The sequence below is a fragment of the Heterocephalus glaber genome, unplaced genomic scaffold (genome assembly GCF_053883595.1).
Source record: "Heterocephalus glaber isolate CG9 unplaced genomic scaffold, H.glaber_assembly_v1.0 deba00001550, whole genome shotgun sequence".
NCBI lineage: Eukaryota > Metazoa > Chordata > Mammalia > Rodentia > Bathyergidae > Heterocephalus > Heterocephalus glaber.
The window spans coordinates 3648967-3659745 of record NW_028258343.1 but is presented as its reverse complement, the minus strand read 5'-3'; the positions used below and the strand labels follow the sequence as shown (position 1 = coordinate 3659745).

At 42.5% G+C, this 10779-nt stretch overlaps 1 long non-coding RNA gene across 1 annotated transcript in view; it reads right to left on the bottom strand.

The window, feature by feature from the left end:
• Positions 1–220: 220 nt before the first annotated feature.
• Positions 221–10779, bottom strand: part of LOC147824207 (uncharacterized) — a 36898-nt gene continuing 26339 nt past the window's right edge. The window contains exon 2 of the long non-coding RNA XR_015442485.1: positions 221–8923. This is a non-coding gene — a long non-coding RNA (uncharacterized LOC147824207). The remainder of the gene's footprint in view (positions 8924–10779) is intronic.

Genomic DNA, 10779 nt, shown 5'->3' with positions numbered 1-10779 from the left:
AATACTTAAAAAGACTGTGCTTCCTAATGGAGCCTGGATGTTAATTCACACCAAAGTAATCCGGAATCCTTTGTGATAACTCACATTTATGTACTGCCCCAGCACTTAGAATAGTCTTTGCTTTTGAATGCAATTAATGGAATTCTCCCAAAACCCCAGTGAGTTTGGTATGTGTGTCTCCATTTTACAGATGGGTGAGCTGAAGTCAGAGGTCTTTTTCTTTCTTTCTTTCTTTCTTTCTTTCTTTCTTTCTTTCTTTCTTTCTTTCTTTCTTTCTTTCTTTCTTTCTTTCTTTCTTTCTTTCTCTCTCTCTCTCTCTTCCTTTCTTCCTTCCCTCCCTCTCTCTCCCTTTCTCTCTTTCTTTCTTTCTTTTCTTTCTTTGTACTGGGCATCGAACGTGGGACCTTGCACATGCCAGGCAGGCACCAGAACCACTGAGCTAAATCCCCAGCCCCACTTTTTTTTTTTCAGAGGTCTTTCTAATGCTCAGCACTGCCAAGACAGTTCCAAGAATTTCATAATCTTCATGGAGATGTTTAATGAGAAGTTAGCTTCATGCCCTGTCCATAATAAGAACTCCACAGGTTCAAAGAATATTGGTGTTGGCTCATTTTGAGATTGGTATTGAGTTTCCGTGGGAGATTAGCTACACTTAGAGATTGCTCTTAACTTTCCTTTTTGCAGAAATGTATGCAAAATCCTCTAATTTGGATAATATGAATAGCACATTACCATCTCTAGAAAGCCACACATCTTTAAAAACACAAGTTCAAGCTAGAAGCCTGAGTACTATGAGGTTTTTAAAGAAATTTAAAATTGCATCAAAAGTTTAGTGTATTAATGAGAAATGGGAAGCATCATAATAAAAGGAAAGTGAAAAAGTCAGAATCTAAACTGATACCCATGTTTTTAGTTATCTCAATCTGCTGGAGTCTTCATTTAAAAGTTTACATCCTTTAGTGGAAAAATTAATTTCTCTTTCACAAGTTCCACTCACATTTTGTTGCTAATAAAACTGAGGATGTAAATACTATTAAGTACAAAACAGCCTGCTGCATAATTGTTTCAAAGCAATTACAGATTATATCGAGCCATTTCTGGAGCAGAAACAGTTTTTTCCAAGACACCAGCTCCCTGTACCTTGAAATTTTATTAGTCTAAGAATTTCATGCACCATATGTTAGAATATGAGACTAGCTGCAATTGAACAAACAACTTTCTGATATATAAGTGAATGATAACCTGATTTTAAATGTGTTTATCTAATGAGATAGTAACTGTAATTTACAGCACATATAAAAACCCCCACTGTTACTCCTGGTGCACCTTTTGGCTAAAAAGGGTGATGCAGGGAGATATGCTAATGACGATCGTCTTGGTTTTTACCAAGTCAGTAATAAAATTTGCATTTGATATTGTGCACAGTAAACTGGGTTATTAGCCTTGAAAATGAGTCTCATAAAATTTAAATATAGGCTTAAATCATATTAACTGTCCTGTAGGTTTTCTGAGAGGCTTAAAGCATTGTGTTGCTTCCTTAGTGTAGGGAATGCAGATGTTTGTGTGCCTTCAAGGGGGCCCCGAAAAGGGTACAAATGAGAGCTTGAGAGTTGCACTACGACAGCAGCCACTACTGTGCTCCCAGCTGTGAGGACCCAGCCTGGATCAAATACCTATGCATCAAGACGGCTGGGGAAAGTGGGTGTTTCTAAGGAAGGCTTCTAAGGAGTTTCTCACTAAGACTTGGCCAGATTGGCCAGTCAACCCCTGCAAGAAGACTCCTTGGACCATCGAGACTTTGAACTTCCCCTACCCTCACTCCAGCTTGGTGATGCAGGAAAGTTGGCAGGTATAAACACCACTTGTCTTGATTGAAGAGATGGGAGATGCAGATTAAAGGCTGAAGGATCTAACGGTCACAGTTGCTCTAGGAACTTCCAACTGTGATGTCCCTTCTTCTTGGTCTACATTAAATCTTAACCATTTACTGTAATGGGAAAGAAGTGCATGTGAGGATGCAGACATTTACTTGTTGACTGTCTGAGTTAGGTGCTCTGCCCTGGTACCCTAGGCATCTGTCACTAAGCAACCTTGTAGGGCTACACCATCAATCCAGCGACAGTGCTTCACCCCTGAGCCAAAGCCTCAATCTGCCCATCACTGGCCAACTCTTCACCACCCAAGACCTGAGATGCACTTGCATGTGCAGCCATTCAGGCCAAGACTGCCTCCCAAGAGGCTCAGTAGTTCTCTGATTCTAACTCCGAGACTTTCATCGGGAGACCGACAAGACTATTTTAAGATTATTTTAACATTTTCCACAGCCGGATGTGCCGAGCTTTTTTACATTACCTGTTTTCCTTGATCACTACTCATATCTGAGCTCCTCCTGAACAGATCCCCTTCCTTTCTTCTGACACCACTTCCTTCTCCACTCCTCTCTCCAGATCTTCCGTTCTGTCCTGGGAACTCTTGGTGCATAGGTAATAGGTTCATCTATATCCTCAAGTTGTGTCCCAGTGCTCACTTTGTCCCCTTGCCTTGGAAGAAGACTGAGGATAACAGTGCCAAGGGGGTAACATTGTCCCAGGACCTCTCCAGGTCAGGACGCTCATTTCTCCCCATCTCACTTGCTGCAAGGGTGATGGGAGGCTGCCCATCTCTCACACTCAGCACTGTCCTTCTAGACTGAGAATCTTCCATACTTAAGGGAAAAAATCCCTGCTCGAATCAACTCTGCCTTCCTTCTTTTTTATTTTTTCACTTCTTCTTCTTCCTCTTCCTCTTCCTCCTCCTCTTCTTCTTTTTCCTCTTCCTCTTCTTCTTTCTTCATCTCCTCCTCCTTTTTTTTAACCAGTGCTAGAGATTAAACCCAAGGTCTCAAGCTATTCAAGCACTCCAGTGCTAACCTACATTCTTGGCCCCTTTTTAGGTTTTGGGTTTTTTTGACACAATCTCATTAAGTTACCCAGACTAGCCTTGAATGCACAAACCTCTTGCCTTAGCCTCCCGAGTAGCTGGGATTACAGGCACACTCAACTATACTGCCCTCTTCCTTTTTCATTGACAACTGCAGCTCTTGGTTCAAGGCTTTCTTCTCCACTGCTCAAATTGAAGAAAGATCCCCTAAGACTCTAACATCCAAGTATTTTCCTTCCTAAACCCTAGTAGCTCACATTATTTGTTATGGTTTAGGTCTGGATGTCCCCCCAAAGCCTCATGTGTTCAGAGGTAGCTGAGTCTGGAATGTGTGATGGTGGGATTCGGGGCGTGTGGTTACTAAACAACTACACGTGAGTGACTGGTTTGGCCCCACCCTAATCCTGGTAGTCTGGATGGGATAAAAGAGGCAGAAAGACTTGTTGAAGGTCCCTTGCTGTTTTGCTACCTTCTGGCAGCCATGAAGTGTTTCTCCTCTGGAAGGCCTGTCTGTCATCCACCCTGCCTTGGAACCAGCCGATTATGGACTGAAACCTCTACAAACTGTAAGCTAAATAAAGCCTTCCCCTTTAACTTTGGGTGTTGGATATTTTGTCTCAGCAGTGAGAAAAAAGTAACTAACACATTATTCATTCACAAATATCAACATCGCATTCCCAAGCACACAACACAGACCTACTATCTCTCCAAATTTCCTGGTCTCTGAAGTAGTAACACAGAAAGTCCATGGTTTGCTCACATCCTCTGTCCCATTCTGGACCTGTTATTTCCTGGTTAGGACCTCTAGTCTGCAGGGCCACCTTCATCCTCGCCATGGCGTGGTCCTTCCTGCCTGTGCTACTTTCTCAACTGGCCCTCTGCCTACCACCCTGAATACAAGGCCACTGAGGACATGTAACTGCAAGGACACAATCCCTTCCCAGCCTGTTCACCCTCTTGGCAGCCTTTGTGCACCCTGAGTCTCCCTCCACGGCACCCTCCTCCCATGGTGGCATAGGTGAACCTCCCTCTTGGTGCTGGGCCTCCTTCCTCTCAGGCTGTTCAGTCTTGGGCTCTTTGAGGTTCCTCTTTCTCTTCCTTCCTTTAAATACTGCTGTGCCCCAGGGCACAGTTCCAGGCCCCCTCATGTCTTCTGAGGTCCCACACTGTCCCCGAGGTTCTCATGAGCTCTCACAGCTTCATGCGAAATCTATGTGCTGAAAACTGAGACAAGTAGCCCCTGGGTCACACACACAGTTTTCCAATTCAGACAAGCTACTTAACTTCTCTGTGCCTCCACTCCTCATCTATGAGATGAGAATAATCATAGTGCCTACTTTTCGGTTTGTTGTGAGGAATAAATGATTTAATTCAAGTAATCACTTAGAATAGTGTTTGGTACTTGACAAGCCTCATTAAATATTTCCTACCACTATAGTTATTATTATAGTATGGGACATGTCTCCTTGGATGGCTCATAAGAGCCTGAAATTCAGCATTTAAAAAAAATGGAACTGATTACGTTTCCCTCTAAGCTGCTTTCTGCTAGATCTCCAAGCTCAGTGACAGCCTCAACATCATTTATTCCAGCCAGAAATAATTCTTCTCTTTCAGCTCACACATTTGATCAATCACCACAATTGAAAAATTGTGCTTCATTTCATTTCATTTCATTCTCTATTGGGAACTGTTCATTCCATTCCCTATAAACCAAGTGTTTACTCCTTAAGTCAAATCTTCATCCCTCCTGAATCCCTAAAATAGGTCTTGGCTAATTTCTTGACCCATCCAGGACTTTGCCCACACAGTCCTTGCCTGAGTGATCTTCCAAATGCAAAATATCAACACTCCCGTATCAGTCCCTGTAACGCTCCCTAAGGCCCCAAGACAAATTGTAAACTGTGCAGCCTGGAGCATCTTAAGGCATAGGTAACGTGCATTACCTATCCTCCCGCATCTGCCCTGAGCCCAGCTTTCTTTTCTGTCCTTTTCCCCCTTCCCTTTCCTTCCCCTTTATTCTCCTCCTCCCCCTCTTCCTCCTCTGTCCTCCTTCCCTCCCTCCCTCTCTCTCTCTCATACTGAGGACTGAACCCAGAGCCTTGAGCACGTTAGCCAAGTACTCCACCACTGAGTTACATCTTCAGCACTTTTTATTTACTCATTTATTTTTGTAGGGCTTGCAAACTAAGAGTGGTTTTCTCATTTTTCATGTAAATTATAAAAACAAACAAATACAAAAGCAAGACACCCTTTCAGCGGATTGGCTGCTTGAACAGTCTGGGACATTCCCTCCTGGCCCACAGGCCCGTGTTGACCAGAATCTTGTCCCTAACAGAGCGAGTGAAACAATGCCTGCTCAGTCTCCACTGGCTTCTCTCAGCTCCTCTGCCACCCACGCCTTGGGCTCTGGACATGCTCTTCTGCTGCCTTATCCAGACCTCACTTGTGTTCATCCTTCAGATTCCGTGTCACCTCTCCAGCCACACCTCCTGATTCTGTTCATTCTGATTAAACATCTATTCTAATTTCCCCAGAAAACTCTTTCCCAGCCTTTGTTTTAGATGAAGGAACATTTTTTATTCCACATCTCCCAGAGAAATGTAAGTCACTGGCAGACATTCACCAATCATTTGTCCACTGAGCTTATTCTAAGTATTGGTCCATACCCTCTATCGTAATAAAGAACTCATGCTCTGGTCAACAGTCTGCTGCCTCGTAGAATGCAAGTTCGTTGGTTACACCTCATGTCTGTCTGTGTTCCTAGCGTTTAATGCATTTATGGCACAGGCTAAACTGAAAAATTATTGAAAGCAACTACTCCCATGTTCTTAATAACAATAAAGCTGCTGTTAAGCTAATCCTGTGTGCTGTGGATGCTTCAAAATGTGGAAAAGGTTTGCAGTAATGGTGCCCATTGAAGTAGATTAGTACTTGCAAATCATGCCCTTCAGGGGAGTCAGTGCCTCTTACCCACCCTTCCCACAATTCCAGTGACTACCAGCAAGGGTCAGTGGGGAAATGTTAGGTCACCTGTAGGTTCGGGTAGAATAAGTCAGAGGTAAGATTAAAATTGTCCAGACTAATTTTCAATTTCTTCTTCAATTTCTTCAATTAAAATATGATAATTTACAGAACAGTAGAACTATTAACCAAATATGAATTAACTTTGCATATTACGTGTAGTTTAGAACACCTTATCAGAGTAATATAAAGAAAAAAGACAGATATGAAAAGATTTAAGCCCTATTCTCTGTAATCAATTTAATCAGTTATATTGTATGAATTAATTTAATTCATACAATAGAATCCTTTAAGCCAATTCAACGAACAAATGCTGAATGCCTCTTGGTGCCTTGTACCTCCTTAGGAGCTGCAGTACGAATGTGTCCCTTCAGAGGTAATAAAGGCTGAGAAAAGAAAACAAATGATTGATAGTAATCAACACTTTCTATGTCTAATCAGCCCTTGAACTAGAGGAGACATCATGAAGCCATGATCCTATCTCACTGGTTTGGAATCTCGGATACCCTTCTTTATCCTAGTTCTGACAGGTAGCTTTTATATCTTTATTCAAAAATGTCAGAACAGAAAAGATTTTTTTAAATAGTTTTTTTCCTCCCTTGTCTGTATAAATCTCCTCCAAGCCTTGCTACTGAATCCTCCACTCAGGCTATAGTTTCTGTGGGATCAGGATGGAGTCGAAAGAAGGAAAGAGAACTCAGAAAACTTCTTTGGAGGTGGTGGCAAGAGTGCTTTGAGAGACTCCCAAAGTCCATCTGCCCTGTGGAGAATCTCTTTCAGCCAGGCCATAAAATCTGAGGAAGGTGGTTACCTGCTCAGTTACAGCTCCTCCTATCATTTTAATGGGCCTCTGCTCCTCATAGGTTGACAATCGGTTGCCATGGAGAACTGCCTGAAGTTGTCGCCAGTCCCACATCAGCTCCATGTGCCTACCGGAGACAAAGCCTTCCATGTAGCCCTTACTTGTGTGTAATGTGTGTGTGTGTGTGTGTGTGTGTGTGTGTGTGTAGCAGGAGGAGGATGCAACATAGTTATTGATTTTTTAAGTTAACAAGATATAAAGGAACTTAAACTTCCTTTAAAAAGAATATTTGAAGGAAAAACGTCAAAATGTTTCCAGTATGCTTTAAGTGATTGTATTTTAAAAAATAATCAGATAAAAATTATTTTTCATAAGGTAGGAAGAAAAAAACATTTTCAAAAGCCACAGCTTGGGAGCTAGATTTCTAGTTTTTTCATAAAACTATTCCTGGCTTTAAAAAATATATTCTAAGCTATTGAGAGACAATCAAAAAAAGACTTCCACTGACATAGCAATGACTTCCAATCTTCTGCATCAGGGACTCCACATCCTGGCAGCCAGCACCTGAAGTGTTCGTCCTCTGCCTTCCCACATGGAGTTGGTATCTGAGGTGCACTGGCCACCACTGCTTCACTCAGGCTAGCATTTTAGAGTCTAATCCGTGTGTAACAGAAAGCGAACACTGTGTGTCAACACATTCAAGTGACAGTTGCCTTTGAAAAAGGCCTTGCCATGCATTTATTTCATGGTAATCTGACACTAATTGACTACAGAAAACATCAGCACACTGAGAAGCTTTGGGGTGGGGGTTTCTGAAAGCCAAGTGCATTGTCCAGGGCCGCACTTTTGAGACATGCTTATTTCTATCCTCCAAACTCATCCTCCTCCTTTCAGAAAACTGGCTTCTTGGACCGATTCTAGCTTCACTGCACACACAGAAGGGCCAAAGCCTAAAGCAGGCCTAGTTTGAGGAATCTTTGCTGGTGAACCTAAAAGAAAAGTTTATCCTCAGCCTCAGTTTTTCCGAATCTCTCTCTCTCTCTCTCTCTCTCTCTCTCTCTCTCTCTGTCTCTCTCTCTCTCTGTCTCTGTCTCTCCTTGTACAGTGATCATCACAGTTCACAAACTTATTTTTTTCCAGGATTCCGGTCACAAACCAAGTTGGACGCAAACTGAATCAAAATCAAATTCACTGGTTTAGTTCCATATTGACCTTATCGGGAAATTTGATTTGATTTGCGACCAGAATCGTTGAAAGAATTAAGTTCGTGAACTGAGACATCACTCATCAGAAGATTCAATCTGTTGTTCACTGAAAATGTTATAGTTATCAAGCAATGGCAAATAAAGCTGTGGTTCTCATTTTAATGTTTTACTTGTATATTGATGAAAATTTGAAGATTTTTTCAAGCCAAACCAATGAGTGATTTTATGTATTTTAGTTTCATCTTTCCTTATTGTGTGACCTTTTATTTGGGAGCATGGATTGTTTTCTGCCATTTGCTTAATGATATTGACGTCACCCCTTTGGGCATCAGATTGGAGTAATAAAAGGAAGAAAAAGTCACATTGCTGTATTTCTACTGCCATAAACAAAATTGCATGAAAACCAAAGCCAAAAATAAGTATTTGGAAATGCAAATGCATTTTAGAATGGAAAATAGATTTCAGAAAAGCTTCTTTGTTGTTTCCAATTTGTGCCAAGATTAAATTTCTACTGTATAGGAGAAGAGTAGGATAGGAATCGAAGTAGATAACAGCAAACAACTGCTTTATAGCCAGTTTGTCTCAGTGCTCCTGTCCTGTGTGTGCATTCTTCCAAATACGGGAATTAGTTCTCACAGGCCGGGCGACAAGCAGATGGGACATTCTGATAAAGGAATTAAACTTTAGTATGGACAAAATAGAGCAGACAAACCACCTACTCTAAGATGGTCTCGCAAATATGAATACTGTGCGTTAGATGCCTCATAGGACAGTTTCTTCTGGGGTTCTGCCAGTTTTTTCATGAGTAGACACTTCTTGAGCTATTGCCATGTTCAAGGCTCTGGCACACATCACCATATAGATTCACATATCTCATGGCCTGGCTCTTCTTGACTCTGGACTTCCAACATTACAGCTGGTGCTCTGTGTCCATGGTTCCCACATCTCTTGATTCTGTATTGGTGGATTCAATCAACTGTAGATAAAAAAATATTTCAAAATATTGCATCTGTACTAAACATGTACAGATTTTATTCTTGTCATCCCAATGGAATATGGTTCAACTACTATTGGGAAAGCATTTGCATTGTATTAGGTATTAGAAATGATCTAGAGATGATTTGAAGCATACAAGAGGATGTGCATAGCTTACATGCAAATACTATGCCATTTTATTACTGTAAGTTGCTAGAGAGTCCTAAAACCAATCCTCATAGATACTGAAGGATGACTATAGTGCTTTTTAAAAAAAGAGAAAATTATGGAATAAAATATGTTCCTTTGCATGTTCCTAATTACTGCCACACTTGTAATGAAAACCATCTGCTTCAAGTAACAGAAATGTTTGTGTTATATGCTGAGACCTACTCCGTTGATTCTTCCAGGACAGTGGGGACCAGGGGTAGATGGAGACTTCTGTCCTGTTTCCAGAAGGCAAAACCAGTGAACTTCCCAAGCTGGGCACCTTCCCTGTCCCTGGAGATTCTCTCCGCCCTGCCCTGTGTCCTGGGAGCTGGACTGCTTCAGAGGGCAGCCCTGCTCTTGGACTTCTGGTGTGGCTGGCTACTGACCAGAGAGGAGGAGGAAAGTGAGGCCGACGTGTTTATTATGGGCTCCTTGGCTCTTGAGGGAATCTTCCCTCTTTGAGGGAATCTTTGTAGGTGGCTGATTTCCTTGTACATAGCTTCTGTTAGATAGCCCTTTCTACATTCTCCCACCTTCCCCAACTTAGGGCATCTCTTGCTTTGCTTCCTCCAACAAGAGTGGGAATTAAATGGAGTCCTGGGGTATTGCAGTATGGCTTGTTGTTTTCTTGAGCCCTATCTACACTTTTGCTAATTACCCCTTCATTGAACTCCCTTCAAATAACCCCATACATTTTTCTGTTTGATACATCTAATGTCAAAGTTAGCGCAGAGATATGCACTAATACACAGAATCCTTGAAATTGTAGTAAGATTAGTCAAAAGCAGAAAAAATACAATACCAAAAAATGTCTTCATAGTAATGAATCTGATTCCATTTTTGACGTTTGCAAACTACTCTCCAGCCCTGATCCTTGCTCTTCCCCTCCTGGCCCCTGTCTGGAAAAGCTGATGAGAAAGCCTGGCTGCTCCCTCCCCTGTTTCAAATGCCAGCACCCTCGTCCATCCAAAGCCCCTCCATGCCATCTCAAGCCTGGCTGGGATCTGCTGGGGAGCCCACCTGCCTCCTCCTCCAAAAAGCCTCATTCTGTGGGTACTAAACCTTTCTGTGCCCTCTTGGTGCCTGTACGGTCTCATCATCCTCACTACCTGAACCAAGTATTGGAGGAGTTGGGGAGAAAGGATCCATTCTCTCCCTGTGGGGTGACCACAACAGTTTTCATCTATTAGCTCTCAGCGAAGTCCCATGCAAGCCACACAATACATGCAACGCAACATGTGATTAGTGGGCAGAAGAAGCACAGGAGAGGACTGCCTGTGCCCCGCTAATCCAGCCACAGGGCTATGCCCTGGGACAGCAGGAGAGGGTGATGTGTCCCCCTCTGCTGTACCATCTCCCTCCCAGTTCCCATCACGAGAAGTTCTGGTGGATGTTCTAAGAGACTCAAGGGAAACTTTGACAGTATGATATTTTCCTCACTAAATCAACTCTGTCATCTCCTAATTACCTTATCTCTAAAAGTGCAGAATCCCCAGTTATATGCTTACTCCTTTGGGATTTACTGTTTACTGTTCTTTGGACTATTTCTCCTTGTAAGGAACTAAATGTGCCCAGGCTAGCGTCAAAGGGCTGGAAGAATAGGGAAAACCCTAGGAACCCAGGGCTGGAGATCCAGCTGGGCCACTC